Source organism: Echinops telfairi, unplaced genomic scaffold (genome assembly GCF_000313985.2).
Source record: "Echinops telfairi isolate 266 unplaced genomic scaffold, ASM31398v2 ScPeMD7_29;HRSCAF=101, whole genome shotgun sequence".
NCBI lineage: Eukaryota > Metazoa > Chordata > Mammalia > Afrosoricida > Tenrecidae > Echinops > Echinops telfairi.
Window position 1 is genome coordinate 5984642 of NW_022103926.1, and position 8859 is coordinate 5993500.

Genomic DNA, 8859 nt, shown 5'->3' on the forward strand with positions numbered 1-8859 from the left:
CCATTCTTGTACTAATGGTTTGTATAAATATAATTATCGTGTATATAGATGTATATATATAGACAAATACACCTACTTTATATATTTATATATATACATATCTATATTTATAATTATATATAATTTTTACTTTCTTGTTATTTGCTCTTTTTCTTGTTTCTTTCCTTCTGCTCCACTATCATGTTTACCCATCACTTATCTCTCAGTAATTCATCCTAGATACATTTCAATTGATCAAACACGACCTGGAACATTACACCCTCCTCACGTCAATTTTAGATCCCTTGCTATTCCCCTGTCCGTCATTATGGGCTCACCGCTACCCTCCTCCCGTCTCCTCTGCCATATCCTCCCCCTCCACCCCAAATTGTCAGTCCCATTGCTGTCTCCTTGGGATTGCTTATCCCTCCTGCCTTATATAGTTAGACACCAAAAAAAAAAAGGAGGGGGAAAGAGAGAGAGATCATACAAATAGTTCCAAGTCTAACTGATGTCCTGACCCAGAGTAGATGAATATCTCTCGGTTATAATCCATCGGTCCAATCCCCTTTTCGTTCAGTGATCCATACCCCAGGCCCCGCTTACCTAACAACACTTGTACCCTTTTAGTTCTCAGTATCATGTCTGAGGGGCAAGCCTTCTAGAAGACTCCATAGCTCTTCCTGCAAAGAGGTTGGAGCAGTCTAGTGCTACACCCTCTACCCCGTTACACCTTTAGATTTTCAGTATGGCCTCCTTGTGAATATCCCCCAACCAGTTCAGATGAGGTGCCAAATGCTGCCCATGCCCGCGAGTCAGAAGTCTACAATTAGGATCCCTTTGCTCCTGTTGCTGCTCTGTTGCACTTCCCTCTTGGTTTGCCCCTATGTGGGCAAGTCAGATGAGCCACACTCCCTGAACTGTGGCTTCAGTGCTGTCCTCTGTAGCGCTGTCATCTAGTGGGGGGGATGTCATGTCCAGCTGAGACTGGCCCTGCAACCCTCTCTGGGAACAAGTTGCTCCCAGCAGCAACGTCACCCTCCAGGCTTAGTGCACTGGAATGAGGTCTACTCTTTCTCTCCCTTTCCTGTGGAGCCATAAACCATGCCCTCCCCTTGGTTAGATCATCTCCATTTGGATGATGAATACAGTGCCATTCTTCTTGATTGTGTCATTCCTGACGTAGTAAACCATTTAACTATCTGCTTTAAAATGGTAATACAGTCCTTTTCACTCACTAATTCATAGGATATCTATCTTTATGTGCTCCCTTTCATTTTTAGATGGTTTCTAATTTTCTTAGATTTATACTTCATATATTCCAAGTTCTAATTATTAATACACATTTACAGACATTTCTTCTCATTTTGAGTCATGCCTCATCACCAAAGGACGGTCTCAAAAGCTTGACTCCATTCATGTCTTTATGGCCAACTCTACTTTAAGAAGGCAGCTCTTCCTCAGTCATAATTTGAGTGTCTTCCAACTTGAGGGGCTCATTTATGTCACTGTCTCTGACAATGTTGCACTTCTCTCTGTAAGTCTTCCAGTGGCAAATTCTTCAGAATTGGGCGGCCATTTCCTTCTTTATAGTCTGTTCTTCAACTGGAAGCTTTGCTGAAACTTGTTCACTTTGGGGGACCCTGCTAGTATTTGAAATGCCAGTAACAGCTTTCAGCATCAAAGCAACACAGAAGTCGTCAAAATATGACAAACTGAAAAGTGGTGGCGTGATATAGATATGTAATTTTTGCACCCCCTTGCACGCACACGCACAGACACACAAAAGAGAGGTTACCAAAAAAAAAAAAAAAAGGAAAAAAGCTCTCTTGGGCAGAGCTTTCATAGTATGCATTTTTCCCAATAGTTGAGCATTGAGCGACTTGGTCTGAGTTAGTGCACCCAGTGGTGTCACCTGGGAACATTCTCTCTAATCACAATGAATTTTTTCATAAAAGTAGTTTCACTGGAACCTTATGTTTTGTGATAGCTGATTTAAGAGAATAGTATGCGGCTGTGAAATTTTGTATCCTGCTTGGGAAAAATGCCATAGAAACTTTTATGACATTGAACACAGCTTACAAGGACAGCACTATGGGAAAAACTCAAGTGCATAACTGGTTTTCTCATTTCACAAAAGGTGAAATGTCAATTGATGACAAACCTCATTCTGGACGTCCACCAACTTCCCAAATGGACGAAAATGTCGACAAAATTAATGCACTTGTTCTCAAAGACCGATAACGGACTATTGAAGAGATGGGGAAGTTATCTGGACTGTCTTGGAAGTCAGTTCAGTGAATTTTTTTTTTTTTGAGAGTGATTCTATGATTTGTTTTGTTTTGTTTTTTGTTTTTTTTATCATTTTATTAGGGGCTCATACAACTCTTATCACAATCCATCCATACATCAATTGTGTAAAGCACATTTGTATTGAATATTAATGGAAGACTTGGAAATGAGAAGGATTGCTATGAAAGTTGTGCCTCAGGCTCTGACTGAGCTGGAAAAAGAGCATCGAATGGAAATATGCCGTGCTTTGAGAAGAGACCCAGACTTTTTTTCCAATGTCATTACTGGTGACAAGACATGGTGCTATTGTTACAACCCTGAAAGTAAACATCAATCAAGCCAGTGGAAGATGTCATTGTCACCTCGCCCCAAAAAACCTCGTCAAGTGAAATCAAAGTTCAAGATGATGCTCATTTGGTTTTTTGATGTGAGGGAGATAATGCATTTGGAGTTCATCCCACCAGGTCAGACTGTTAATCAAACTTTTTAGAAATTCTGTAAAGATTGCATAATGTGTGTGTGACAAAAAAGACCTGATTTGTGGCAGATGGGGGACCGGTTTTGCTTCCACAACAATGCACCTGCTCACGCAGCCATCTCAGTGCAGCAATATACAAAACAGCATGCCTCTCTTGCCCCATGCAACTTACTCACCTGATCTTGCTCCATGCTACTTATTTTTGTTTCCTCGAATGAAGAGGAGCATGAAAGAACAGTGAGTTGACGATGTCGAAGAGGTGAAGAAAAAATGACGAAGCTGCTGTCAGCCATCCGAACAGATGAGTTTGAAAAATGCTTCCAAGAATGGAATCGCCAATACAAAGTAGCTCTCTAGAAATGAATGAAGGCAACATATGTATAAACATGCCGGATGCAATTAATGTATGGATTGTAACAAGAGTTGTAAGAGTCCCCAATAAAATGATCTTTTAAAAAAATGAATTAAAAAAATGAAATTGCATATTTGGCAAATGTATTCAATGTAATGGAGAGTATGTTGAAAGTGATAAGTTGTTTGTAAAAAAAGTTTAAATAAACAGCTTTGAAAAAAATCCATTTTTGTAGGTATCCCCTTGTGTGTGTGTGTATTCATATACATATACTTTTATATCAAGAAAATGGCTCACACAGTTGTAGAAGCAGGTAAGACCAGTCAAGTTCAAATCAGGGGCAGGTGTTCAAATGACAGCTTTTCCTGACTCATCTATTCCTGACTCATGTAGCTCCTGCAGCTGACGACCGAGGAAGAGAAATCACAGGTTGGTGGAGGAAGAGGCAGATGAATCAAAACACAGCTGGTCAGGATCCTGGCAAAGTCAGCAGGCAAGATAGCAGGTGGCTCATAAATCCCAGGGTTGGTAGTCAATATGAAGGGCTGCTGGCTCAAGTTAAAAGAATGGAAGGTTTATGAGACAGATGCATAATCCACACCAATACACAGCAGCAAGAAGAGACAAGGCTTTCCACAGAGTCTAATTAAATAGGAGTAGGCCATGGTCCCAAAGAACGTTTATTTTTTATTCAAGGGGATCAAGGCTGTGTCTTTAGCAAGCAGGTGGTCCTCCTCCCTGGTCCTCTTACAACTGCTTTGTTGCAGAGCCAGTCCCATCATGGAGTGGTCGACATTGTGATAGTTCACATTTTGGGGAAGGCCTCAACTGCCAAGCCATTGATCATCCTAACCCAGCCAAGTTGACATAAAACCTACCCCTTGTCAACTGGGCACCTGTATGCATAACCTTAAACCCTATATAATCTCCAAACAGAGACATTAATAGGATCATACTTGCACCTAACATGATGCAACCAACACATGTGCAACCAAAAATGCACTGGGTCGACTAGAGAAGCCAATTCATGGGCGCGCTCCAATGTGTGTAAGAGAGAACTTTATATCAAAGAGCAACTGTACATTAAGAAAACATCCCAGCCCAGTCCAGATCAAGTCCTTAAGTCTGATATTACCCTATATGTCAATACTAGTCCATAATTCCTCTTTAGATTCACAGCCATGCAATGAGGCCGAATGCAGGATGATCATAGGCCAGTGGGTGGAAAGTCTTGAGGACCAGTAGTGATGAAAGCATTTCAGTGCTGGCATAGGTCTCCATGTGGCTCCTTCGGCTCCAGGGCTCTGGTTTTTATCAGCATAGCTCCATGTGGCTTCTCAACAGGAACGTCTTGCAAGGAGTGAGTGTGTCTGCCTTCCAGTGAGCTATTTATCTCCTTCATGCCTCCAAATGAGGTCTTCTAGCTGTGACCTGATTGACATGCTAGACTCCACCCCTTCGCAAGTTGACAGGAGATTATGTAACTACCACAAACACATTTTGTGGAAGGGAAGGGTGATCAAGGTCTCTGTGGACTAAATTATAACATAGTCCTGGAGAGTTTACATAACTCTGAGGGAGGATCATGCAAGTGTATTGTGACCTTTGCCAGCTGAAGACAAATTGCCTCTGGTGGTCCTTTGAAACTGGAGTTGGAAAAAAAGAATCGGCCAAATCGATAGCTGCTACCAGGCACCTGGGGAGGTATCAATTTTCTCAAGCTATGAACACATCTGGAGCAGCAGCAATTGGAGGCCCCACCTGGTTACCTTTATGATCATCCCCTGTTATTCTCCAAGATTCATCTATTTGTTTGTCATTGTTCTTGTTTGAGGTAAATGGGGGCATGATGGGACTCACAACCCCTGCATCTTTCAAGTCCTTGATGATGGCACTAAGCGCTGCAATCCCTCCAGGAATGCATATTGCTCTTGGCTTACTATTTTCCTGGGCAGAGGTTGTTATAATGGACTTTCACTTGGCTTGTTCTACCATAATAGCCCTTATCCCACATTTCAGGACTCCAATAAAGGAGTTCTGCCAGTTACTGAGTATATCTACTCAAATTATGCATTATGGAACTGGGGAAATTACTGTAGGATGTATTCAGGGACCTAGTGTGATACAAACTTAAGTTAAGACTCCATTAAGAACTTGATCTCCATATGCCCCCATTTGACTGGTAGACCTTCAAAACAATTTGGGTCTCCTTTAAAATGTTTTGGGTCAATTCAGAGCCAGGGTCCAGGAATCCCTCTAAAGTCTGATTATTTCCTCATCTCCAATCTATGGTAGTTCTTGTAAAAGGCTTCAGATCCCTTTGGTGAAGGCTAGGAGAAAGACTAACAATTAAAATGTTTGGCAGTAGATTCAGTTCTTCATTATAGGCATTCAGCCTCCCCTTCCTTCAAGGACTTGTGGGTCTGTAAACGGACTCAATTCTGGGAATTGATTGAGGCCATGACTTTCGATTCTAGTGATTCCAGATCATGCACTTTTCACTTGATATGCAAGTGGAATTCTTCCACTTGTACAGATCAAGTAAATATTGATTACATTTCTCATCTATTTACTCCTAGGAACCCCTGGCCTAAATAGTGAATGCCAAAGTCCATATCAATCAGGCTATTCTGATTACTACTTTGACACTGTTCTCCATTATGGTAACCACATCCACATTGTCTCTGCTGATTCAGTGCTGACCTTTGGGGCCCAAACGGCTCCATTGTAGGAACTGAGGGTAGTTCCCACAGTCAAGCCTCAGTCAGGTAAACTATCAATCACTGTAGTCTACAGGGATGCTGGTGCTCCCTTCACAAATTTGTTCCTCATTATCTGTAATAAAGAGGAGCCCTGGTGGTATAGGGGTTATGTGTCTGGCTGCTAACTGCAAGGTTAGCAGTTCAAAACTACCAGCCACTCTGAGGAAGAAACATGGGGATTTCACATCTTGTAAAGAGTTCATCTTGGAAACTCACAGGGGCAGTTTTACCCTGTCCTGTAGAGTCACTGTGAATCAGCATTGACTCGATGGCAGTGTGTGGTTTAGTGTTTTGGAGACATTCTTGTATAATATACCAAGGTGGATCTGATACCTAAACTTGACTTTTGTGGGTAATCTCACACACCATACTTCAGCAAACCAACCAAGTGAATGATTAGATCCTCTTTTAACCTCTCAAGCTCAAATACTTGATGAGGAATCTGGGCTTAGGTGCCCAGATCAACAGACTCTGACTAATCCAGTCTTATGTCCCTTGTGCCATTTTCACACACCTTCAATAACTATTCCCTCACATATTCCCCAGGTTTCTGTCTACACTTATTAGAAAACTCTAGCCGTTCTTTAGGATTTCTTCCTAGGTTATCATTTGTACTTCACCTCTGGGAGCTTGTTGATACTTAAGACTGGTTTTATGGCTAGAAGCAATACGGGGTGGTAAGGGTGTTTCCTCAGAACTTTCAGCGATGTGGAAGGCATCTGCCTCAAACAGTGCTCCAGATACAGTCCGAGAAGCCATGTCAGTATGCATACTTGGGTTAATCTCCTCACATGTAGATGATCATGGATTTAATGATAGATTAATTTCTTCAGACAGGAGGCGTGGTGCTGTTGAATGAAGTGGCTCGATGTAATTTAAAGACTCAATGTCCTCATCTTCCTGATGATCTACCCACGTGTCCCCACACCAAGATCCAGGGTTCTATTTCTTCCCAATCAATGTCCTTACTCTAGCATCAGACATCATTCTAAGTTGATAATCTGGCTGGCTTTGTAATTCAGCTACTCTTAATGATAAGACGCTGGGGGTTGGCAATATCGGGCCTATTACTAGAAGATGAAGGCTTTCTTTCATAGTTTGAGTGGAAAGTTTGAGGTCTTTCATGCAGGGCTTGAGCTGTGCCTGTGAAGCCCTGAGCTCATCTCTTTCCGTTCCATTTTGACTATTGTACGTAGTATCAACCAACTAGCTTCCTCAATCTTCTCGCTTGATGATATTATTGAAGGCCTTTAAACACATGATCATCCAGCTCTCACCGTCTACCAACACTTCATCTATTGGTGATGACATTTTGGGTTTTATCATTGTCACTCCACACATGGATTAAAGGCATCTTCTTTATTAACAGTGGCAGACTTAGTATCAAGACCTTGAGGACTAATCAGAACTGAGAACCAAGTTAGAAAAATCATCCTTGTTATTTTGTTTCTCTAGAATCATTCTTGGTACCAAATGTATCAAGGTGGGTTCACTATAAAAGAAAACTATAGATCTCAAGAAAGTTGTTGACACAATTGTAGAAGGAGGTAAGTCCAGTCTAGTTCAAATTCATGGGTCAACTTTTCTTGATTCATCTAGCTTCTGGGGCGGATGAGCCATAAAGCAGGAAGACTACCGAGTGGTAGAGACAAAACAGTGGATCTCTGGTCAGCAGGTCAGGCTGCAGAGTCAAATGAATCCCAGGTCAGCAGGCAATATGATAGATCCCTGATAGCCCCAGCATTGGTAGATAGCATGGTAGGCTGTTGGCTCAAGTTCAAAGAATCAGAGGTTGATGGGTCAGATGTAAGGTCCACATCAGTAAAAAGAGACAAGCCTTACCACAGAGTGTGCTTAAATAGGAGTGTGCGCAACCCCCCTAGGAAAGTTCTTTTCAATTGCACGAGGGATGGGACCAGAGTAGGGAGGCTGCATTCCTCCCCAATCCTCTTACAGCTGCCCTGCTGCACAGGGTAGATCCCATCCCGGAGTTGATTATCTTGTTAGGTCATTTTAGGCCTCAGCTGCCAAACTACTGTGAATTCTGGCCCAGCCAACTTGATGTACAACCCAACACTCACACTATAACACCAGTATTCCAAATACCAGCAGGGCCACCCATGGTGAACAGGTTTCAACAGAGCTGCCATACTGATCATGCTAGCAATAAGGAAAGGTTATATACTCTTGGGGGTGGGGCATGGGGGGGTGTTAGGTAATGAAAACCCTGTAAATAGCAGTAGAACATTGTCTGATATAGTGTCATAAGTTGAGCCCCTCAGGTTAGAAAATATTTAAAATACACCTAGGGAACCACTGCCTCCTCAAAGTAGAGGCGAGGTGACCTCAATGATGCAGAGAGAATAAAGCTTCTAGACCTTTGTGTGAGACTGGGTTGACTAGAGAAACAAATCCAGAGATACGCGTAAGTGTATGAGAGAGCTTCATATCAAAGAGTAATTGTCTATTGAGAAAACATCCCAGCCCAGTCCAGATCAAGTCCATAGTTCTGATATTAGCCCATGAGTCACCAGGAAAGGACAGTCAAGGTGCAGTGTAGCAACGATGAAACATACAATTTCCCTCTAGTTCTTTAATGCTTCCCACCCCCCACTATCATGATCCCAATTCTACCTTACAAATCTGACTAGACCAGAGCATGTACACTGATACAGATCAGAGCTGGAAACACAGGAAATCCAGGACAGATAAACCCTTGAGGACTAATATTGAGAGTAGCCATACCAGGAGGGGAAGGGGAAGGTGTGGGGAGATGGGGGGAACCTAACACAATGATCTACATATAAACCCTCCCAGGGGGTGGAAAACAGAAAAGTGGGTGAAGGGAGCTATCAATCAGTGTAAGACATGAAAAACATTTTTATAAATTATCAAGGGTTCATGACAGGAGGAGGCTGGGGGAGGGAGAGGACAAGAGGAGCTGATACCAAGGGCTCTAGTAGAAAGCAAATGTTTTGAGAATGATGATGGCAACA